The 25700-nt window shown below is 36.6% G+C and overlaps 1 long non-coding RNA gene across 1 annotated transcript in view; it reads left to right on the top strand.

Moving 5' to 3' along the window:
• Positions 1-25244, top strand: part of LOC134675564 (uncharacterized) — an 88162-nt gene extending 62918 nt beyond the window's left edge. The window contains exons 2-3 of the long non-coding RNA XR_010099768.1: positions 4531-4608; positions 25061-25244. This is a non-coding gene — a long non-coding RNA (uncharacterized LOC134675564). The remainder of the gene's footprint in view (positions 1-4530; positions 4609-25060) is intronic.
• The last annotated feature ends 456 nt before the right edge of the window (positions 25245-25700 follow it).

The raw sequence follows: 25700 nt of genomic DNA, 5'->3' as shown, positions 1-25700 counted from the left end.
CGAACGGAGCCGAGTTTGCCCGAAGTCAGGAGTGTCTCCCGACTAACTGTACCTTGACGCTTATTATGCAAAGTTAACTGTTTTAATCCAAAACAAGGAGGGCGCCACCTTGAGGTGATAATGATAAGTTACGTCATAATGTTGCCAACATTAATACAATAATAAATACAACAATCCCGAAACGATAAACGGAGAACATAAAAGGACGGGAATAAAAAAGTGCTCGTAAATATTTACGACTATTAATTTGTATGGAATGTGGGGGATTCCGTCACAGTAGATATTGAGGTAGAACTAACCGTTTATTCTATAAGCGGCCCGGTTCGATCTTTAAGATACGTCAAATTTTACGTCTAGATACGATATATGCATTAGATATGTCAGTGTCAAAAGTGACGTTTCTTCAAACAAAAACAAAATAGTTTCCCAAGTAGCAAATTCTTGCGGTTGGTAAACTTTAAATCTCGCTACTATAACAATACCTAGTATTTTTGATTTTGAGTTTAAGTATCATTTAATAGTTTTAAAACGGAAAAATCGCGGTAAATAACATTTTCCCAAACTAATACATTATAATTATTTATTGTGTGTTTATACTCCATTTGTTACTTTTGGCGCCCAACGTGGGGCCCGCAGCGTGAAACCTATGCCACAAAATATCAAATATCCGTGATAAACATACAAATGAAAGCCTTAGGGGATTGAAACCCAGTATTTTTAGCATTGTAAGCAAGTCCACTATAAAATGATCTATTATTTTAACAAAGTAATTTTTACTCCAAAGTCTATAATATTCAAAACCAAATTGTTAATATTTCAATTCGTCGAAAGTCAGGGTGGACAAAACCATCTTCCCTACGGAACACTAAGTTTGCTGTTAGTGCTCAACTTTGCCCAAACACATTTTTCAAATAACCTGTTTCGCTAGAGTCGGACCAAGTTTAGTCTGCAGCGGATTTGATAGCCCACGCAGTGTAAGTGTTATTTATACGTCATAATTTCATAGAAGTTTGACATTTAACATAACACGTGCACTGCGTGGGCTATCAAATCCGCTGCAGACTTTTCTTGGTCTGACTCTACCCGTCCACAACTTCCCCTTATCACATATTTTTAATGAAATTACTAAAACTTATTCCTAATCCTAAATGTTAAATACACCTATGAATCCCATGACACAATTTAATGATTTAATGCTATAGTCTGTATCTTTAGGTATTTAAATAAAAGTAAACAAACAATTTGTAAATTTTCGGGTAGTTATAACATTTATTGGTTAACCAAATAACCAACTAAATACAAAACCACCTGGACCAGTCGACTGAACGACCTGACTTTAACCTACATTATTTGATCATGTAATGTTTTCATCTACCCTCAACTGGCTTAAGGAGCCATTTGAGGGTAGATTTTGTTTACTTTTATTTAAACACCTAAAGATACAGAGTATAGTTGAGGCGAAGATATATACTAAAGCCGAATTTAGGGTACATTAATTTGCCAACCCTTTTCAATGAAACGCAATATTAACAATGGGATTTGATAATATTATAATGCTCTACCCCTTTTGCTGCAAATGGCGGGTAGAAATTTCAAGATCGTTACTCATCAAATGATATTATGCCAGGGCGAGATCGCTTGGCATGTATATAACGGTAGTTATTCGCCAAATAGGTCATCAATATATCACAGTGTGTTTCCGATAAAAATAATAAATTGGCCTCTTCTTGAAAATCAATTTGAAGCAAGTAGGTAAAAATATTTTCGTAAGATTTTATTATTACATTGTTAGGAGAGTTCCTGTTTTGATATTTGGAAACCATTTTAGATCACTTCTCAAAAAGTTATATATTTCGATAGACTTTATCTCGGAATCTATTAGATCTACACAAACAATTTTAGCTTCGTATTGTAGAGAATTGAGTTAACTTTAAAAACGCTTGAGAAAGTACTGTCAAAGACTGGTCCTTTATTGCTCAAATCTAAAAAAATCAGAAAGATTCGCGATTTTTTAAATTTTTCCAAAGTTTCGTTCCGCGTTCGCAGATAAAAACTTAGATTATTCATTGGGCCAACATCATAAACAAGTCTGCAAAACATCAGAAGCACCGGATTTGATTAAAACGCTAAATGTATAAAGTTACTGCGTATTCTAACCCGCAAATAGGAATAATTTGGTACATCTTTAAAACGTGAGTGTTAACGTGAGTGTGACTGAACTGATTTATTTTGATACGCAGCATACGTCAACCGTCTGTATATTAACCTCCTAAGACCCCGCGTACAAATTTATGTACACATTCCATAACCTACATATTTTGAACTTTTATTGTGTAACAAGGGCCACTTGCACCGTTCCGCTAACCCGGGATTAACCGGTCAAGCCTGGAGGTGCCATGGTTACCAGTACAATTTGACACTAGGTTAGCGGTTTAACCGCTAAACCCCGGATTAGTGGGATGGTGCAAGTGGGCCTAAGGGTTCTAAATTCAAAAACAAAACAACTGTCATTGGATCTCAGGAGGTTAAGCCATAATGAACATATATTTAGGTATATTCAATTTTGAAACACATGTAACCCAGTTTCTATCTAGGTTACTAAGGTTTACTTGATAAATTAACTTTGCGAGAAAACTCGGGAAAAGGCTACTTTTCTTAATTCTACAAAAGCAGAGCATTTCTCTTAGAATTGTTGTTCAAATGGTACGAATTTATGTTGAAAAATTAAATGCGCAGCAATTTTTTTACTAATCATAATTATACCTTTAAACGAGGAATTCTTGTTTATTTATTTACCTATTTATATTTATATTTCTGGGATCTCGGAAACTGCACTATCGATTTCGATGAAATTTGCTATATAGGGGTTTTCGGGGGCGAAAAATCGATCTAGCTAGGTTTTATCTCTGGGAAAATGCGCATTTTTGAGTTTTTATATTTTTTCCGAGCAAAGCTCGGTCTCCCAGATATTGGCTACACAAGCAAGTACTTAATTATATGAGGAATTCAGTTTAAATGAATATATCTAAGTTAACGCAATAAAAATCGTTTACTAACGGTTTTTTCCACTTTAAGGATACTTACATGTTTTATGCACCATTTTGAATGTTTTACAGTCAACAAAGTATTAAATTTATATTGAAACGGAAAAATAGTATGTGTACACCTGCCTTACTGCCCGTACATTAAGGTAGTGTATATTATTGGCATTATGTCCTTATTTAATGCCTTGACCGTACATAGTTGAATCAAATAAGAAGTTTCCAAAATCTTAAATTCACACCTTTATATCGTTACACACAATTTTATCTAAAATTTCCCGCCATTCGCAACCTAACTATTAATCATAAGCCCGGCGTGACCTGTAAACCATACACGTGCAAGCACTGCTTGTAAACAGGTAAGCGTTGAAAGGGTTACGCAACACGTGACGAGTCCGCCCTTGACATTAGTTTCGGAGGGTTAAATTGGAATTTATTGAGCACTCTGAGTTTACTACGAGTTTAATTGTTACATGTTACGACTGGAGTTAACATCTGTGTTGCTCATTCTGTTTGTCTTAGTAAGTAAGTAATAATTTTAATTACTTATACCGGGTGTGGCCTGTAATATGAGCAAAAAATTTAACTGTAGGCTGTACTCCTCATACTGATCAACATTTGTTCAGCGACTTTTGAAAATAACTTGTAGTTTGATTTTTAATACACTTTAAAGGTTATTCAAAGACGCAATGTATTGCGAATTTTGTTATGTTTAAGGCTTGACAAGCAACGTCAATCACAATGATATGGCGTGGCGATGGCATCCATTGAAAATAATATTTATTTTGTATGAAAAGTAGGGAGTCTAAATACTTCACAATTTTTAAAAGTTGTTGAACAAAAGTGTCACCGTTTGAGGAGTACAATCTATGTTTTAATTATTTGCTCATGTTACAGGCCACACCCGGTATGTACTTAATTTGTATTTACTGTGTTTTGTTATTTGTGTACAAAAAAAAAACATTTGTGTAATAATTATGTATTATTGTAACTTGCGCAAAATAGACACCGGGACAGAAAAAAGTCCCTTACCTCTTTTGAGCGCCAAAAATCATTATTTATTAGCAATTTTGGTACTTTTAAATATTTCTGTAGGTATAGTCTGTTTAAAAACCTAATTTCAATCAATTTGATAATTTTTATACCACGTCTTTGGAAATCAAGCATACAGCCCGCCTTTTGGTTAGCAGTCTCGGTAACCTATGGACGTCTGCAACTACATGCGCGTTGCCGAAGGGGCCCACTGATTAACAGTCCGCCGGACGGTATCGGCCTGTCAGTTGTTCGGAACTGTCAAAAGTTGTTCTGACAGGCCGATACCGTCCGGCGGACTGGCAATCAGTGGGCCCCTTAATACTCCGCACCCTCGTTGAGCTCTGGCAACTTTTCTTGTATTTAGTTACATCAATAACATCAGTTTGTTGTTGTAACTTTGTTATAAGAATGTTTACGTGCAAACATATTATAAATGTTGTAATTTTAATTCCAGAAATCGTCCGTTGGTCCAGTCATCCGTCACTCCAGTATTCGGCGCTCTGTTGAAATTGTCGGCATATACAACAAAAGAGTAAGTTTTTTTTTAAGTTAAAACTTCTTTAGCGGCGCTGTGCACTTTTTGTGATGGTGAAAAAATGTAAAACTCGCGACAGGTCACGTGTCCGTAAGACGTAAGATTTCGTGATGGTGAAAAAATGTAAAACTCGCGACAGGTCACGTGTCCGTAAGACGTAAGATTTCGTGATGGAGAAAAAATGTAAAACTCGCGACAGGTCACGTGTCCGTAAAACGTAAGATTTCGTGATGGTGAAAAAATGTTAAACTCGCGACAGCGTAAGACGTAAGACGCTTCGTAAGACGGACACGTGACCTGATCGAAAAAGTGTTACAATGTTATTGAGTTTTCACTTCTGCCAGCACTCCCGGAGTGCAACCCGTTGTTTTTTTTTATTGGCTAAACGAACTTAAGTTAGAACATTAATACAAAATAAAACAAATTCCTAATACTAACAACATTATACACTATTCCTTGTAATAACTAAAAATAAAAAAAATCGAATGAAGGGGCATAGCTGTAGTTGGCTGTAGTAAACGTATATCTACTTTTGTAACAAAAATATAATTAATATTTGACACTGGGTTAACGGTTTAACCAATTAACTCCGGGTTAGTGGGATGGTGCAAGTAGCGCTAAGACCACGCAAGATTTGACCCACACAAACAACATAACTAAATAAGACAGCTAAATAAAACCTCGTAAAAAACCGTATTAAAAATCACACGCGTCCCACCCTCAGCCTAGACTGGCCACCCAAACACCCCCCACCCCCCACCCCCCTCCGGCAGACGCAGCGGCGCCAGTCAAGGATGTCTGCTCGCGGAGGTTAAGGACTGAGGATTGATTTTAGGGCCTAGCCAGCCTTAGGGCCCCATTTATAGTACATTTAGGGCATAGACGAGGGATATGACGCAACTTTTTTCTAATAATGGGGGTCTACATGCCAATTCGAACTCGCACTGACATCGGAATGATATGGGAATAATATTTAGCAGTAGTAGTAGTAAATACTTTATTGTACAAAAATAAAAACAAAACAGGAAAAATAACATTCGTCATTAGTATAAAGGCGAACTTGTCCATTTAAGGACTTTTACTTTTTAGTTTTATACTTACTTTTACTTTTTACTTTTTTTTACTTTTTACTTTTTTTTTACTTTTATATTCAATTACACAACCGGGTCTACCGCGATATAATGTCATTGTTATTACTTAAGGGCTATTTAGACGATGCGAGAACTCGCATGCCAGTTTCATTACATTGCGGTTTTTGATCGGTCAGTTGAATTGAACGTAACCAACAGTCCGCAATGTAACTAAAATCGCATGCGAGTTCGCGCGCCGTCTAAGTCAGCTCTAAGGTAGACCCGTATGTGTAATTACTAATTAAATATGTGTAGAAAACGCGGAGTTTAAAGTGTTATATCGGAATAATGCCAATAAGTTAAACTGCTTCGCACTCGCGCCACTACATGTACGGGCAAGTACGAGTGAAAAGCACGATATCTATATATGTTCTGTTTACATTTATTAATTTTAAGATTGTGTTGTTTCAAATAAATTATTTTTATTTAATTTTTCATTTCATTTCATATTGATCTATTACTTGAATTACATATACAATACAAAATATTGCTATCCACTATTAATTTGTGACCTAATTTTTTTTCTGATCTTTACAAATTACAAACTCTCCGCTTTGCCTTAAGGTTGACTGGTAGAGAATGCTTTTGTCATTAAGTCCGCCTTTTGTACGATAAGTTTTCTTTTGTGCAATAAAGTTTAAATAAATAAATAAATAAACTTGTATCCAAAATTAGCGATAATATCCTTGTTTATCAATATCAAAATAATTATCAATGGACCGGACGAAGCCTGCGTTGCGGATTTCTTACATATAACTACACTATTTTTTAACATTGCAATAAAATTAAATTTTCAATATTAAATCAAGATCACATTTTAGAACTCCGAATCGGCCTCCAGGACGAATCTTGGCGAGCGTCCCCAAACAGAAATATCCGTAGTATGTAAGCTGGATTTTACTATTATGACGAGAAGTGTAAATTGTTACATTGTTGGATCTGGGACACTCGCTGGGTCGCGGGATTAAAGTGTAGACTCTTCTGTCCTTATTTATATTGTTGTGAGAAAAGCAATTTGATAGTTACATATACCAGAAAATCGGGTTACTTTAGCCCTGGAGGGTAACTTTGGCCGTTGAGATTTACTCAGTCCTGGTTATATTATTGCACTATAATTATGGACATTCTTGAAGACCTGATTACATCGGGAATGTTGCTATGGATCTGAACATTGTTGGGTCCAGAGGAAGAAGGAGACCGAAGATGAGATGGGCAGACACTATAGCAAAAGACATGGGGTCCTACGTTTCAGTAGACGACACGTCAGATCGCGCGAAGTGGAGAGAAAAGACCAGAAAAGCAGACCCCACAATCAGAAGGGAATAATAATGCTGAGGAAAGAGAGAGAATTATGGACATTTTATGTTTTTTATTAGACCCTTTGAAATGAGGTTTTCATGTGGGTCAAAGTTACCATCCATTGGGTCAAAGTAACTCGAGCTTACGGTACTGGGTTTTTTAGTTGGGAAATGCTATGGCTAAGTACTAAATATAATATTTATTTTGCGTGTTTCGGACCAAAATTTGTAATAGCTCATAGCGTGATTCAATTTAGTGTTAAGAAGCCTATAACTCACTGCCCGGGAACCACTTAGCCCCCGCAGCGACAGTGTTAACTCTCACACTTGAGAGAAATGGATAAAGAATTAAAACGCTTGATAATATTTTTCTTTTATAATAATAAAACAGCACATATGGTAAATTTATTCGCATTATATTAAATTACATAAATTTAAATTACTAAAAGACATAAACAGGAATATAAAACTAAAACTAACTACAATTAAATGATAATAAGGTATTTCTAAGCAAAAGTTAAGGATGACTCACGCTGGACCGGGCCGTGCCCGGGCCGAGCCGATCGACATGTCATTTTCAATGACGGCTGATCGGTGATCACTGTTGGTGCTCATAGAAAACGAAGCCCCGGCCAGGCCCGGTCTAGCATGCGTCATCCTTTATGTCTAACTAGAATTACATAATAGTCTGACTAGAGAAAAATAATTCCAATGGAATTGTGTCGCTTAACTTCAAACTCGGACCCTCTCAGTAAATATTTACCCTAAAATTACCTTTTCTGAATACCAAAATCTCATAATCTGACAGATGGATTTACCCGAGTTCGAAGTTAAGCGATTAATTTGTGCCTCCAGTGACTCAAGTGTACAGTCACCTGCAATAATATGTTACACAACGAAGGCAGCAAAAATATCTTGACACGGTCTTCCTTGTAGAGCCATACTGCATACTTTTTCTAAATATTACTGTACATCCCGTAAGTTTGTCTATCTGACCTGACTGGAGTTTTCCTCTCATCTAATCGAAGGTTAGCTGGAAGAGATCCCTTATAGGGATAAGTTCGCCTTTGTACTTCCATTACTGTAATTTATTTTTGTAAACCTGTGTTGTGTACAATAAAGTGATTACTACTACTACTACTACTACTACTACTACTACTACTACTACTACTACTGCCGTATTCGAACTTCAAGATATTCACAAGAGACGACACGTACTAGATCCATTCTAGATACGTTATAGTTTAGATATTAAACTAGTTCTCTTTTGCAGCGCAATTCGGGTAACCAATGTCACTTTTACGTTAGATAGAGGAAGATATCTATTAGACGTGAATTGGATCTCTAAGTCATATCCTATGGAAATCGTTCAAGAGTATCTCCAGAATCGCGTAAGTGTCAAATTTGACAGGTTAGATCTTAAACATATTGTTAACGTATCTTGGTGATGTCTAAAAGATATCTAATAGATGTCTATTTCAAAATCCGAATCGGGCCCATAAGAGCGTGTCACATATTTTTGCGGCGTTCGAAGAGTAACATATTATTGCAGGTGACTGTACGCGCAGCTTAACAACGTCAATTATTGTAATGCTGCGCAAGAGGGTTGACATATAGATTTTTTTTTTTTTATTTATTTAGAACACAAACAGTCACATAATACAAATGGATTTTTAGTACAATGTAGTGTACGTAACATACTTAAGAAACAGACCTGGAGGTTCATTAATGAGTAGGTATATAATGTTAACATACATAATAACCGCAGAAAGAAAAAATAAAATTGTAATTATGAGCCATATCTACTTAAACTGTATTTACCAGTCTTCCAAACAAAATCAATATTGTTTTAGATTATAGTAGGGTAGGTAAGTAGAAAATTGGTAAATAAGTTCAAGATCAATATCTATTTTAGTATTATCGGATAAGTTGTCATCAATTTATTTTACTAGTTGGTAGGTAGGACAATCTGAAAGTTACATTTATACATTTTGTCATTTAAAACGATTTTTAATACTTAAAACTAAAACAATTTACGCTTAAGTTCAATTTTGAGACTAGACAAGGAAGAGTGAAAAGGATCAATGTCATGTAAGTGCCTATTAACATAACTAGGGACTCGTCTGAAAAAAGTGTGCCGAGAGTAATTCTTACGAGCAAAGCTGATATGAAATAGAGATCTGGAACGTAGGGGGAGGTGCGGACAACTAAAAGTGACTAATTCTAAGAGATTCGGACATTTTATTATTCCATTAAGAATTTTAAATAAGAACATTACATCTAAATAGTGTCTTCGTTTATAAAGGGAAGGAACACAAAAATGCCTCGCTGCTAACGAAGTACGTTCGAAATAATTGCCCGTTCTGTAACAGAGAGATTTTAGAAAAATATTTTGGATCCTTTCCAGGCGATCAATATGAACTTGATACTGAGGTGTCCACACAACACAACCAAATTCAAGTATACTCCTAACAAAGGAATAGAATAATAGTTTATAAGTATTAGGGCGCCTAAAAGAATTTTATTTTAATCAATCAATACTTTTTATTGGGAAGCGCTGGTGGCCTAGCGGTGAGAGGACGCGGGTTCAATTCAAACCCGGCTCGTACCAATGAGTTTGTCGGTACTTATCATTTGATATTTACCAGTCGCTTTTCAGTGAAGGAAAACATCGTGAGGAAACCGGACTAATCCCAATAAGGCCTAGTTTACCCTCTGGGTTGGAAGGTCAGATGGCAGTCGCTTTCGTAAAAACTAGTTCCTACGTCAAATCATGGGATTCGTTGTCAAGCGGACCCCAGGCTCTCATGAGCCGTGGCAAAATGCCGGGATAACGCGAGGAAGTACAAGAATACTTTTTATTGCATATCACAACTTTTTTTAATACTGATCGGGAACTTGTTTATTTGATGATATTAAAAGCCGCGTGTGGGGTACATATTTTATCTTATATCGCGTATTAATTTTATATGAGGCATTATTGTTCATAATGTGATGGCTTCTCTTTTAACTAACTAACTAACTAATATGGCTCAGCGACCCAAAGAGAGTCTTAGCCACCGAAACAAGAGCACCCCACTTTTCCCGATCCTGCGCCGCTTCCTGCCGATTATCAGCTTGAAGCTGACGCAGATCCGCTTCCCTTTTGCTCACTTAATAGTACATTAGGATACAAGCAAAGAGAATAGATAGTATAGAGGGCTATTGCCAAAGTAAATTTTGTAGTCACGGTACATTTACTGCCATCTATCGACACACGATTAAAACGTAAAATAAAATTGCAAATGTATAAATTAATCAAAATATGTTTACAGAAAAATGATTTTTAATTTTTATTGTTCCATACTGGCCCATGTGCTTTCACATATATCACATATGTGTTAAAATTGTTAAATATCAAACGGTGTCATCAACGCCATCTAGCCGAGAATAGGCTAAAGGTGTGTGCGCCATCTATTCGAGAATGACTTTTTCTTGATTTACGAGGCACGTTTTTTTCTTAGACTTTATTTATCTTATACGGAGTTATATATATCTCTGATACAAGTGCGAAAAGTAGGAAATTCGCAACGACCGGCGATAAATTAAAACGCGACCGAAGGGAGTACCTATTGTATAACGTTTTACAGTACATAATGGCCCTTTAAATTTTCGACTTAGGCATGTATTGCGCTAATTACCGCTCTATGGTAGTAAAGTATCAACATATGTACTGTAAATTATATTTCAGTCAGCCTAGAGACGCGAGTATTAACTGTGACGACTTTACCTAACAACTATAGGCAAACAAAAAAAATCTAACTTTTTGATAATGTTACCATACCAGGCGTGGCTCACTCCGCGATTTCGTCGCTTCACTACAGGTAGCTAAAAGTACATCCGTTTCACTCCAATTTTGGGGAAAGCCATAAGCCGCGCGTGGCGCTGTCGCCACCTAGCGGCCGTATCTGTGTACGTAACAGACGCGTTTTGTTAGAGAGTGAGTCTTCTGTACCTAGTACTATTATTTATTCTGTGATGTTACTTAAAATTCCATAATTAATTCATAATCACTAAATCATGACTGTATTATATTAACTAGGTATGGGAAAAAGACATAATCCACTACACAAGCAACAAAACCTTGTCGACATCGGCTTTACGGCCATTCTAAATATAAAAACAATATCGATTGAGCCCAAAGCCCCTTGGTCCGCTGCATACTTTATATTCCTTGATGTGATGTAACTATCGTTAACACGTGGCGACATCTAGTAGTTAAACTAGGTCAACATTGGAAAGTAATTTGTGTTATTGGAAAAGTTTGCGGAATTCCATTAGTTTGGCAAATGAACTTGTAAAACTCGTTATTAGCAGTTCTGAATGATTTCGGCTATTTTGTATCCTCTAGCGGCCCACCATAGAAGGAAAATTGGCAATCGAATTTGAATCAACGGTATTAGAAAATAGAGTTGAATTTGTTTTGTTTTAAAATCGAACGAAACAAAATAAAAGAAATTTTATTCCATTTCATTAAGATTTAAATTTCTTTGGAGGTAATTTGTACTAGTATTAGGACATTAAACCCCAAGAGGGTATACCTAAAATTTGTGTTAGTACACTGTACAAGTTTTATGAAAGTGACTGCTATTTGACCTCTTGTCTGTGTATATTATTATGGTAAGAACGGTATTTTTTTCATTTCAATAAATTATAAAATCGCGCTTTCACGTTTTTAGAAACGAAATAGAGATTCTGTAACACTTAATGCTTGATCCCACGATAGTAAATTTATATAACACAAAACCCTTGTTTCTTCCGCTGACTTAACATAAACAATTTAATTATAGGTATTTTAATATCCGTCACCAGGCCCCAATTTCACATCGGTGACAGGTGCGACAATTGTAAAACATCACTGTTGCTGACGCCACATGCATCCATGGCCTACGGTTACCGTTTACCATCGGGCGGGCCGTATTTCTGTTTGGCACCATCATTGTATTATAAAAAAAAACTTTATTATATCTAAAAAAAACATATATTACTCTTGCTAAGTTTATGACAGTTGTCAAGATTTAGAAGAACTTTACCCTGCAAAGCTAATTTTTTTTTAATGTCCACTCGTTTCATTGTTGTCTTGAGAAATGCTTTTTTACAGTTATTATTGGCCTATATCAAATAACTATTGACCTGAAGAACTATAAAAACTATTCGGAACACACAAAATAATCTTCGGAAGATTAAAACAACATAAAATAATTCGATACAACCCTTCCCCAAATAAAAACCAACCTTATTTCCTTGATCATTCCCTTCATTTTGCAATGACTCGCTCACAATAATAACCTGATAATCCATCAACTCATTCTGATCCCTATGTACATGTGTTAAGATTGATATTCGGATGGGATTATCCTGAGGAGGGTGGATAAGCAGTACTATGCACATTTGTAAATAAGATTTATTATGGCTTCGTACTGTGGGGCAAAAGAAAATCGGAAGGAAATGTATGTCGAGGGGCTCGTGTTCCATTACATCGGGTTGGGTGTTTTACTTGTATACAGGGTGATTTTTGTAAAAGTAAGAAGTACGAGATTTAGTACACAAAATGTAGTAAATAAAATTATGTCAATAAGTACGTCTAAAGATGATAATCGTACATTGACAAATGCCAAATGAAAAGATTTTTTTAAAGTATCTGGATGATAAATGATTTATAAAAAAGGAAGTTTGTTAGAACCCTAACTAAGTAGAAATCTGTGACCGCTGCTTAGGTACCTACGCCCATTATGATGACGTATTTAGGTAGGTATATTTGTGCTGTCAGCAAAAATATTAGCTTAGCACTCTTGTATGCATATTTATGCATACATAAGACGTGAATGGAGCCGAAGCCAACACGTAACTAATAGTTTAATCAATTTTATGTAATAGTTATTCATTTATTTATTTTTCTACTTAAGTTAGGTTGTTTATAACATGAATATAAAAGTAGAATACAAAAGCACATAAAAAACAATAAAAAATACATATAAACATAGTTATTATTGTTACAAAAGTTAGCTTTCAAAGTCAATACCGATTGTAAATAACTATCAAAAGTTTTTAGATGAAAATATAATTCTCTTAATTTGAACTTTGATCGATCCTTGTACCTTCACTCAATTCTATCTCCCCTTACATCTCCTTGAAACTTATAATGATGCTAATAAAATTTAGACGCCATTTATAATCTTGAATCTGCGTTTAACAACTTGTCATTAATACAATACCGTCTGCAAAGTTCGCCAGATTTGCGATCCATCAATCCAAGACAAACGGAGAGGAGAAGTCCATTAGGACTAACTCAAACATAGCCTTCGGTTTGGGAAAGTCAATAATTAGGGAATATGTCTTGATCTAACACTGATGTCAAAAATATCCCAAGTCATAGAGAAAATAATACATAGATTGCTCACTACATACATCAGTTTAGGTGCCAAAAAGACTAATATTTTCATAGTCGACATCTAGCATCGAGTAGCGGAATTATCGGCACTGCTAGCTGCTGCTACATGTCTACTATGAAAATATTAGTCTTTTTGGTACCAACACTGATGTATGGAGTGAGCACTCTTATCTTACTATATTTCTCTATGCCCAAGTATAGTCCTTATACTACAACTGAGTGTGTTCATAGTTGTAAGCACTTAATTTTCCTGCTTCCCAACTGTTGTCTGGAAGAGATTGCTTTTAGCTATAAGACTGCCTTTGTTACCTAGTCTTAAACTTGTATTTCATTTTCCGTGTATTTTTTAAATTTATTGTGCACAATAAAGAATATTTACTTACTGTGATCCACAAGTTCATGACGTGATTAAGGAACAATACTATTCAATACCAATTTCCTTATTGGTGTTATCTGAGTTTTTTCTTCCGTTTATAGCTTTCCTTTCAAATGTGATGTGACAATCAAATAATAATCACAGCTGAACGAAGATATATTCGAGTAAGGTTTTGGACCAAAGTACTTAGTCTCAATTTACTTCTTTGGATACCTTGTTTTAGACAGTTTGATTTATTATTACAACTCTAATACATACATATAGATATGTAATACATATGTATTAGAGTTGTCATTATTTGTATGAGAGTTGTCCACTTTCCTATTAACAAGTTGAGTACCTTTACATCACTTTTCAAAATGTGTAATAACATGTATGTGTCTGTGATGAGTATTGTTTTTTTGGTGATGGTTTGTTATATTTATTTGCGTATTTATTTTTGCGGTGGGAGGGTGGGAACATTAATTGCATGTAACGGTATAACGGGTTAGCACCGATTGACTAGCACATTATTTTTTTGCAGATTAGCAAAGTAATATTTTGGTTTTAATTAATATGGTTTTCCGCAAAGTAACGCCTGATTCTATTCACTATTTAATAACATCCGTTATATCCGTCCGTCTGTCTGCGCCCCCATATGTTCCAAACCGTTAACGGTATGGCGAACTTTCTTAAGCCATTACGCTCGAAACTTCCAGAAAGCTGCGGAAGCTTGGTCAGAGCTTTGGGCTATTATAATACCAATTTAAGAAATTGCTATCAAGACCATTCAACTCTTTTATATTGAATTCTAAAATAATTTAAATTGTATTTTTTAATGAATGCAAGTTTATTATAATATGTAATGTTTTAATAACGTAATCAAAGATATAATAACGTGCTTATAGCCAGCACTAGTGTTATTATATAATTATACAATAAAGGGGGAGGGGAAACGCCAGCAGCGTGCTAGGTACATTTAGCCGGGTACCTATGGCCTAATAGCATATAATACCCTTAATTTTTATATTTACCTAGTTATAAGTTTGTAAATTTCTGTATCTATTTCCATTAATTAGTCGAATAAACACATCAATGTTAGTACAATAATTTCATGTCTTTATACCAGTTAAAATGTAAACATAAATAGGCATTAATAAATCTTAATATAACAAAATCAAATTATAATTAATAACTACATCATAACAGGTAATATTATATGAAATGACATTATACAAAAAACATTATGTAAAGTATAGTCTGTAAAGTATTTGTAATATGGGCCTTGTTGCCTGAATTAAATTTCTAAATAAATAAATAAATTATAGCAAAGTGCCTGACAGGTTTTTTTATAGTATTAAACATTACACACACATCACATCACACACCCTTTGAAAAGGTGTGTTCTTGCCGGTCCCATATTGGAATATTTGGGATACCCTCCTACAATTTAGGAGAGATATAAATCTTCTTGAGTCAGAGGTGTACAGTCGCCATCAGATATATCGGAGCGGCCAGGGTGCTCACAAATATCTGAACACGCCTCTATAGTCAGGGCGTTAGAGTGCGTGTTCAGATGTTTTTGAGCACCTTGGCCGCTCCGATATATCAGATGGCGACTGTACAAATAGGGTAAGAGCCGACGTAGCTTTATTTGACGTTGATAAGGGTGGTATTCCACCTAACCAATTTCTTTGTCCAATGTGTATTGTGTCTCATATTTTATTTTAATGAAAGAGTGAGACGCACTGACATTATACAAAGAAATTGGACAGATGGAATACCACCCTAAGGGTATTGTAATATGCCTACTTAAACATAATCTTTATCTTCTTTATCTTTATAGAACAAAAAACTCCTATGTTTTTTTTTTGCCAATCTACCAAAAGGAAGGTTTTATTTTTACACAGTATATATTAGGGTAGCCATGATTTTTTCACGGTTTTACTACAGTATAAAAATATGACTCAGTTGTTGTTGTTTATATCTGCATGTACCTAAAAAAAAATTAAAGTCTTCACATTTAAATATGTTTAACTTTCATCTTCAATTACTTACGAATCTTCTTTTAATCCGCCAAAGATCAGAATAAATAATTGAAGCCGAAAAAAGGAATTCAAATTTTAGAAATCTATTATGTTAATCCACCACACGATGGATGGATGGATGGATGGAAGGACGTCCACCCACAAGATGGACGGACGACCTTGTTAAGGCCGCCGGAAGACGCTGGATGCGGGTCGCTTACAACCGGTACGAATGGAGGTCAAAGGGGGAGGCCTATGTTCAGCAGTGGACGTCTTATGGCTGAGATGATGATGATGATCACGTTAATGCTTCATCAACATTTTTACAATAGTTTCATAATATTCGAAATCGCTTATGGCATGTCAAGTCTTATCCTTTGATAAACACTTGTCCTTATCCGTCATTTCGACATTTGTGTTTGTTAGAAAGGGACAAAATTTAACTGAGGTTTGCTAAGTTTGCAAAGGAGGATAAACTACTCCACTCTTAAGTCTTAAGTAGATTACTGTTGTAAATATAAACTTCGTAAACTTCCCCAGTTGTGCATGATCTACAAACATAAATAACTTGTTTACAAGTTGTATTGCTGGGTTACATTGTTACCGAAACTACATGCAACTGTATCTGAAAGTGGGTCATTTCTTACATTTTTATTATCTTATTTATTTACTGAAAGCCGGCAGTTTCTTTTAGATTTTCTTCAGTATTTTTTTCGATTCAGTAAAACGATTGCATTTACACGTTTTAGATTTTTTTTATTTAATATACAATTCAATTCTTCCGTTCTAACATGAAAAAGTGTAAAAAAGGTTTCCGCTAATAATAAGGCTTTACTTAGAATTCAGCTCGTCTCTGCTCTGTTTTCAACATACAAGTTACCTAATCATCAGGTAGAAGTTTGAATACAACTTTAGTAATTATATGCCGTGTGTGCATCGTTTTGGTCTGTGTTGCTAACCCGGTAATCTTGACTTTGAATACAACGTGGGACGACTATTTGCACATATTTTATTCAATTGTGTGAGAACGAGGTGTAACTTTAGTAGAACAAACATATCAAGGTCCGAGATATGTTCAAGGTGATAGATAATATTTTTTACTACTTTTGGGATAGGTCGCTATACCGTCACTTCTGAGATAGATCATTTTCTAACAGCGTCACTTTCGACGTTGATCACTTTCTTAGAACGTTACTTTTGAGGTGGGTCGCTTTTGTACCGAAAATTTCGTGGTAGATAACTTTCTTAGAGTGTCATATTTGTAGATCGTCACTTTTGAGGTAGGTCAAAGTATTAACACTTTAGCGACGTCTTTGAAACTAATTTTAAGGTTGACAAATTCTAAGGTACTTCCGTTCTAACATAAAACGTTAAAAAAGATTTCCGCTAGTAATAAGACTTTACTTAGAATTCAGTCCCTGCTCGGTTTGCAAATTGGAACATCATCATCATCATCATCATTTCGGCCTATATACGTCCCACTGCTGAGCACAGGCCTCCTCTCATGCGCGAGAGGGCTTGGGCTATAGTCCCCACGCTATCCCAATGCGGATTGGGGACTTCACATACACCTTTGAATTTCTTCGCAAATGTATGCAGGTTTCCTCACGATGTTTTCCTTCACCGAAAAGCGACTGGTAAATATCAAATGATGTTTCGTACATAAGTTCCGAAAAACTCATTGGTACGAGCCAGGGTTTGAACCCGCGACCTCCAGATTGCAAGTCGCACGCTCTCACCGCTAGGCCACCAGCGCTTCTGTAGCAGGTGTTCATGGGTGGTGCTGGTGTAAAACTGGCTGGTGAAAGTAAGACGTCATATCCACTCGGCCACCACTGCTTGGCCGAATTGGAACATGTATGAATTATACAACTTCAGTAATTATATGCCAAGGCGTGTGAATGGTTTTGTTCTATGTTGCTAACCCGGTAATCTTAACTCTGAATATAACGTAGGACAGCTATTTGCACATATTTTATTCAGTTGTGTGAGTGTAGTGCAAATTTACTTGACGACCGGTCTGGCCTAGTGGGTAGTGACCCTGCCTGCGAAGCCGATGGGTTCGAATCCCAGTAAGGGCATTTATTTGTGTGATGACACAGATATTTGTTCCTAAGTCATGGTTGTTTTCTATGTATGTAAGTATTTATATACCTATTATGTAATCGTTGTCTGAGTACCCACAACACAAGCCTTCTTGAGCTTACTGTGGGACTTAGTCAATCTGTGTCAGAATGTCCTAATATTTATTTATTTACTGTACGAAGGCTGAAAATTTATTCAGTTGTGTGAGTGTAGTGCAAATTTACTGTAATAGGCTGCAAATTTTATCATTGGAGATTGACCAAGATAAGTCTTCAACGATTTTGACAACAAGTGCAAGTATTATTTATAGCAGACGAAGTTGCGGGCAAAACTTAGTAATGTATAAACAATATCAATCCTTGATTGAGACAAATCTAAACCCGTATTGCAAATGTTATCGATATCTAGAACTGATTTCAAGAATTAATTTTAATATTTAAACATGTATATTGTTCGTTTAAATCGGTGTCCAGTAAGGTTTATAGCCGCATAAATCCTTGTAAATCAAGAGTTTTCGATCAGAAGGGTTTGGGGCAAGGGCAAACCAATTAGTTCAAGAATAACCTCTCAATTACCTCTACAAGTAAAAGCAATTGCCATTTTACTACAACCACCTGTAGCTAGCAAATGCTTATTTACTTGAAGTTACCTCTGAACGACCCTTAAAGGTCGATAATAAAAATTCATTGACAAAGTTCACCAGCTGGGGCGTTTGCGCTTTGATCTTCGCCGCCCACGCCTCGGTGGACGATATAGTTTTACTGGATGTGGCATCAAACATCAAACATCAAACATCAACATTTATTCAGCAAATAGGCCACAAGGGCACTTTTACACGTCAACATTGAATTTACATAAAAGCAAAAATAATAACATCAACAATTTTATAAAATAAAACTAACAATTCAATCTAACGTATTACAATTACAAAGAGATGTATATGGTCTCTTAATGTCGAATTACATACAAAATACAGATAAAAAAACACACACAAAAAAAATCTATAATATTTAGAGGTGTAAATGTCTCTAGGTGTCAGAACTATAAGATTATATAGTTTATCAAGTTATCCTTAGAGATGTATAAGGTCTCCAAGAGTCAATATCCTGTATAATTAATACATTCATTAAAAGAAAAGAAACATACGAGAACAGAATGAGGCGTCTCACTGTAATTAATTAATAAAAGTTACTAAGTATAATAGCTCGTGTTAGCTTAACAGACCAGTCTCCACAAACAGCACCCGGCAAAAGTTCATGTTAAATCAGGCGTGGCTCACTCCGCGATTTCGTCGCTTTGCTACACGTAGCTAAAAGTACACCCGTTCGACCCCAATTTTGGGGTTTGTGGTAACATTCCATTTCTAACCGTAGCTGCACTACCGGTACTGAACGCGTCGCTGTCATTTTCAATTTCCATAGTAAAATCGACAGTAATGCAGCTGCGGTTAGAAATTGAATGTTACCCGCCTCGCGTGGCGCTGTCGCCACCTAGCGGCCATATCTGTGCTGATCGTGACAGACGCGTTTTGTTAGAGAATGAGTCTTCTGTACCTAGTACTATTATTTATTCTGTGGTTGAATCCAATCCAAGACTGTATTGTTTAGTCCCCCTATATAGCGGAAGCAGTTATAAAGTTGACCCAAAAAATTTTTATTAAGCTATGAGCTTCATCACATATGTTCCTTGAGTAATTCTAAGCATTTCAAGCCTGGGAGCCAATAAGAAATGTGTGTCTACTCGGATTTGTAATGGATTCAAACTTTCAACCCCTTTTTAACCCTGTTAGGGGATGAATTTTACAAAACGCTGAAATTACTTTTCCTGTCTTTTAATAATATCCCCAAATACAAAGATTCAAGTCCCGCGTTCGAAAATTTTTTTGATATCCATACAAACTTTTAACTCCTTTTTCACCACCTTAGGGGATGAATTTTCAAAAACGCTGAAATTAGTTTTCTTGTATTTTAATAATATATCGTTTTACGAAGTTTCAAATTCCTAGCTTAAAATAAAACTTGAACCCCATACAAACTTTCATCCCCTTTTTAACCCCCTTAGGGGTTGAATTTCTCAAAATCGCTTCTTATCTCTTGTACACTTTATAAATGTAATCTAGTGTGCAAATTTCAACTTTCTATCTTTTGTAGTTTCGGCTCCGCGTAGCAAAAATCTCCAACCAAATTTTTCACCTTTTTACGTTTTTCTTGTAAAATTACTATGAAATTGAAAAAACAAATATCAGCAATGAATTCTACGTCTTTGGTTTATACGAAAATGATACCAAACTTGCCCTAGTACCCACCAGGATCAGAGTAGATTTTTTTTAAAGATGACGGATGGCGGCCGTCTTTGTACCCCACCCTCCCCCCCACTTCACGCTAGAAATGCTTAGAATTACTCAAATATCAGATGTGATGAAGCTCATAGCTTAATAAAAATTTTTTGGGTCATGTATGGCAGCGTTACATAACTGACTCCAGTATATATTAAGTAAAATATAAATAAATAAATGATTTAGCCTACGTATATACGGCCAGCAGTGGGAGCTGGGCACAGGCTTCCTCTCAAGCACGAGAGGGTTTAAGCTATAGTCCCTACGCCGGCCGAATGCGGGGTGGGGACTATGGTTTTCGGAGGCACTTGCGAATACCCTTCGACCTATAGGCCCAGTGCATGAACTATAGGGGGCAGTATAGGAGCCGTCAGATTTTGGCACGAGTCGTAAATGTGTCGTTTATGCTTCCGATGTGGCCCACAAGATGTCAGAACCTACTATAGCACATGGAAACGTAATACCGACGAGAACAGTAGATGGTAGCACTTGCTTTGGCAATGTACATGTGCACATAAGTTTCCGATTCAAGCCACAAGATGGCAGACCCTCTGACGCGCACGGTCCCTTGTGCTAGGTACGGATCTTTTGTGCAATTACCCCCCTACTCTATTCACCTAACCACCCTATTCATTGAGCCAAAAAGAATAGATAGTATACTTAGAGGGGTCCTGTCATTGTAAATTTTGTAGTCACAGTAATCTATCGACACACGACTAAAACTCAAAATGAAAACGTATAAAATTATCAAAAAAATGTATATATATGGATAAATGATTTTATTATTTTTATATCACTTTGATCCATGTTCATTCACTGATATCTATGTGTTAAAATTGTTAAATATGAAATGGTGTCGTCACGCCATCTAGCCGAGGATAGGCTAAAGGTGTGTGCGGCATCTATCCGAGAATGACTTTCTTGATTTCCGAGGCACGTTTCTTCCTTAGACTTTATTCATCTTATACGAAGTTACATACCTCGGAATACCCAACTGGCGCGAAGTGGCGCAGAATAGGGCAGAGTGGCGCTCTCTTGTGTCAGAGGCCAAGATCCTTTTTGGGTCACTGGGCCAGTGATGTATGTATGTATGTATGTATGTATGTATGTATGTATGTATACGAAGTTACATATGTCTTTGATTGAGCGTACCCCAGCCACTTCTAGTACACTTACTCCGCTGTTACCAGGGCTGCTAATATTAATATAGTAATTGCGTGGGAGCACCCCGTTATATATTTAACCCCGGCCCTGTTGCCTTCAGTCGTTCGCCGGGATGCTGATAAACGGTCATATATCTCACATATACTTAGCTGTCATCTTGTGATATAACATATGATTTCAAGTTTCCTAATTTAGTAATAGTTTATCTAAAAAGCCTACTTTTATTTATTTTTATTCGATTTGCTGCATTAAAAAATGTAAGTATAGATTTTCATGTAACTTTATTTGTAAATTACGTGTTTTGAAAGTAAACTTAAGTAGAAACTTAAGTAAGTTTGGAAATGACAGTAACATTACAAAAAATCTTTTATAAAAACATTGGAGACGCATAAAACTAAGTTTTATATATATTGTATGTAAATAATTGATTTAGTTTTTAATTTGATATTATGTATTAACCATAAAACTTTACATTTTTAATTTTTAACATAATTTCTGAAAGTTTGATTTATCGGCCTCCTAGCCGAGTCGTTAGTAACGAAGCAGGAGGTCCTGGTTCGAATCACGGTAAGGGAATTTATTTAGGTACTTATCACGAAAATTTTATCCTTAGTTATGGATATTATCTATGTATATAAGCTTGTATTGTATAGGTATTGTCGCCTAGTTTAAGTACCCATAGTACAAGCTTCGCTTAGTTTGGGGCTAGGTCGATTTGTGTAAGTTTGTGTCTGAGTTTAAACGAGCAGTTCTTGTATACATATTTATAAATATTCAGGGGATCTCGGAGCCGGCTCTAACGATGAAATTTGCTATATGGGGGTTTTCGAGGGCGAAAAACCGATCTGGCTTACCTCTGGGAAAACGCACATTTTTGAGTTTATACATACATATATGCTTTCCGGGCAAAGCTCGGTCTCCCAGATATTATTTATTTATTTATTTATTTGTATTAACATTTTTATTTATTTATTTATCATACAAAGTACACAACAATTTTCGAACAAATATATTCCTCACCCAACTGCAATTGCAGTTTGTTGGCGAGATTTATAAAGTACCTTTTGAGACTCCACGAAGCATGATGAATCACACACAAGGTGCGATCTGCTGCTTGCGTGCAATGCTGTGGATCTTTTGATTTTGCTTTGTCACATTTATCATTTGAAGTCTGTCAAATATACATTTGAAAAATACAGCAGTCACATAGAAAAGTATGTACCTGATGGCCAGTTCCAACAATATCCATAGGCGACGATGATCGCTTCCCATCAGGAGGCTCGACTGCTCGTTAGCTGACAGTTAAAAATTGCCTAAGCACATATATGTGGCTTTCCATAGAGAAGGGTCCTTATGGACATGATGGAGCATGAAGACCCTAGAACCCTTCTCTGATGGAAAGCCACATATGGATTTGATTGCGTAGTTAATAATTAAGTTAAATTTGGTTTTCTACAGAAAACAAAACAATAAGGTAGGCCAAGGACGCTTTGTGACATACTAAAGTTAATTAGGTAATAATTATAGGGTCATCATATGTGGCCATCGGGTGTGGCCTGTAATACGAGCAAAAAATTTAACTGTAGGCTGTACTCCTCATAAACAACACCAACTCACCAACATTTGTTCAGCAACTTTTAAAAATAACTTGTGGTTTGATTTTTAATACACTTTAAAGTTTATTCTAAGACGCAATGTATTGCGAATTTTGTTATGCTTAAGGCATGACAAGCAACGTCAATCACAAATGATATGGCATGGCGATGGCGTCCATTGAAGATAATATTTAATTTGTATGAAAAATAGGAAGTCAAAATGCTTCATAATTTTTAAAAGTTGTTGAACAAAAGCGTCACCGTTTGAGGAGTACATTCCATGTTTTAATTATTTTCTTGTCTTACAGGCCACACCCGGTACCTATATTCAGTAAATATTCATAATTTTCTATTTTTGAACGACATGACATGTTGAATATCATTTGAAGTACATATGGTGCTCCATTACGACACCCTGTGCTATAATAAGCGCATTAGTGTAACTAAGTCAAAAATTTAAAGGGCCATAATATGTGCTGTAAAACGTTCTACGATACACGTGCGAATAGGTTATTCGATTTACCTATTTTTCGCACGTGTACCGTAAATAATTATTCTGTAAAACTGAGGGGGCTCAGAAAGTTTTCGAACATATATCACTTTAGATATATCATGATTCATGAGATAAAACAAAAGACGAAAAACACTATAATCGTTTTCACAGACAACTTTATCTAAGAACCTTAGCTCCTCACAACTGTAGATATCAATAAATAAGCCCTTTTCTACAAGTTTCTAGAAGCAAAGCAACATCAAAATAATAAAACGGTCGATAAGATTGGGAGCAACAAGCTCTACTGTGAATATATCTTTTCGACGGTTGAAAGCGGTACAAAAATCATGCACGCTACTCAGTGAAAGGGAACTTTATTCTGTAGGTAGGACGGTTGTTTTTTCTACACATCGAGATGGATGGTTCTGAAAATTGGTTGATACTTGAGTATGCAAGGCCAACGGTTTGTGGAAAAATTTGATATTATTCAAGATATTAGTACCTTTGCTTCTTTAATGTGAGGACTCTTCTATCTTCTGTCTTGTTTTGATAAGTTTTAAATGTAAGATATATTGGATTTTGATGAACAGGAAATTGGATACCTATTTGCGCAGCCGAACTGCTCGCCATTACCGCCGCATGTTGAAGATTTTTTTACAAAAAACTAGTAAAAGAAAACGCTTGACTTCGAATCTAGTAGCAGGCCGTTTCGGCTTTAGCTATATTTACTTATCTACTCTGTATGAAAACCGGGAACATACTTTATTAATAATATATTTGTATTAAATGTAATTTTAAAATGAAAATTGTAACTAATATATCTACAAAAAAGAAATAAAAACATGGGTGCCTTAGCCTAATATATTGGTATTAGGCTAGATCTCCCAGAAGCTAATATCCTTGCGGAAGGGTTCCCGTACCTAAGGGTTGATGTGGTGTTCCCCATTTCGATCGCTATGCCAATCCGTTGGCCGAGGAAGGAGCCAGCCCTACGGTCAGCGATGACTTACGGCTCGATTCGGGAAATGAATTAGAGACTCACTAGATATGAAATAGTAAAGATATGTGACGTTCCACTGCAAAAGGTACTTTATGGCGGCTGGCGTCGAAAATAAATTAGAGATTCACCAGATATGAAATAGTGAAGATATGTGACGTTCCACGGAAAAAGGTACCTTATGGCGGTCGGCGCTTACATCGCATAGCACCGCAATAATATTGGAGCGGCGTTAATGATAGCGTAAGCGCCAACCGCGATAAGGTACCTTTAACCGTGGAACGTCACATATCTTTACTATATCGTATCTAGTTCATCTCTATTTCATTTCCCGAATCGCGCTAATTTACTTACAAGTCTGATAATATAATATTATGGTCATCAGACACCAGACAAGTTGTGAAAGAAATTTCAAATAAACTTGTCTGGCATATTTATTTTTATGTTTAATATTTATCTTGTAAATTTACTTTCAATTTAAATAAACCAAAAATACCCTGGCATTAAATTTATTTAAATCCAGAATTCTTTGTTGCGCAGGCGCGGAGATGTCGCGTTGGCGCGGCGTCAATGGCGCCGGCTGAGCACGCTCGGCTAGGCGCCGATGCGCGCCTGGCTGCTCGTGTGTGCGGCGCTCGCCTTCGCGCCCGGACCGACGTCGGCGACCGCCGCGCACCCGTCTCGCGTCAGAGACGACCATATCAAAGGACAGATACTCGCCAAGGTTGGTGCAATAGTCAAGTACCTATGGCTGCTCGTGTGTGCGGCGCTCGCCTTCGCGCCCGGACCGACGTCGGCGACCGCCGCGCACCCGTCTCGCGTCAGAGACGACCATATCAAAGGACAGATACTCGCCAAGGTTGGTGCAATAGTCAAGTATGGCTGCTCGTGTGTGCGGCGCTCGCCTTCGCGCCTGGACCGACGTCGGCGACCGCCGCGCACCCGTCTCGCGTCAGAGACGACCATATCAAAGGACAGATACTCGCCAAGGTTGGTGCAATAGTCAAGTATGGCTGCTCGTGTGTGCGGCGCTCGCCTTCGCGCCCGGACCGACGTCGGCGACCGCCGCGCACCCGTCTCGCGTCAGAGACGACCATATCAAAGGACAGATACTCGCCAAGGTTGGTGCAATAGTCAAGTATGGCTGCTCGTGTGTGCGGCGCTCGCCTTCGCGCCCGGA

This window comes from Cydia fagiglandana, chromosome 22 (assembly GCF_963556715.1).
Source record: "Cydia fagiglandana chromosome 22, ilCydFagi1.1, whole genome shotgun sequence".
NCBI lineage: Eukaryota > Metazoa > Arthropoda > Insecta > Lepidoptera > Tortricidae > Cydia > Cydia fagiglandana.
Note: the sequence above shows the minus strand (reverse complement) of the source record. Positions and strands in the feature narration are given on the sequence as shown.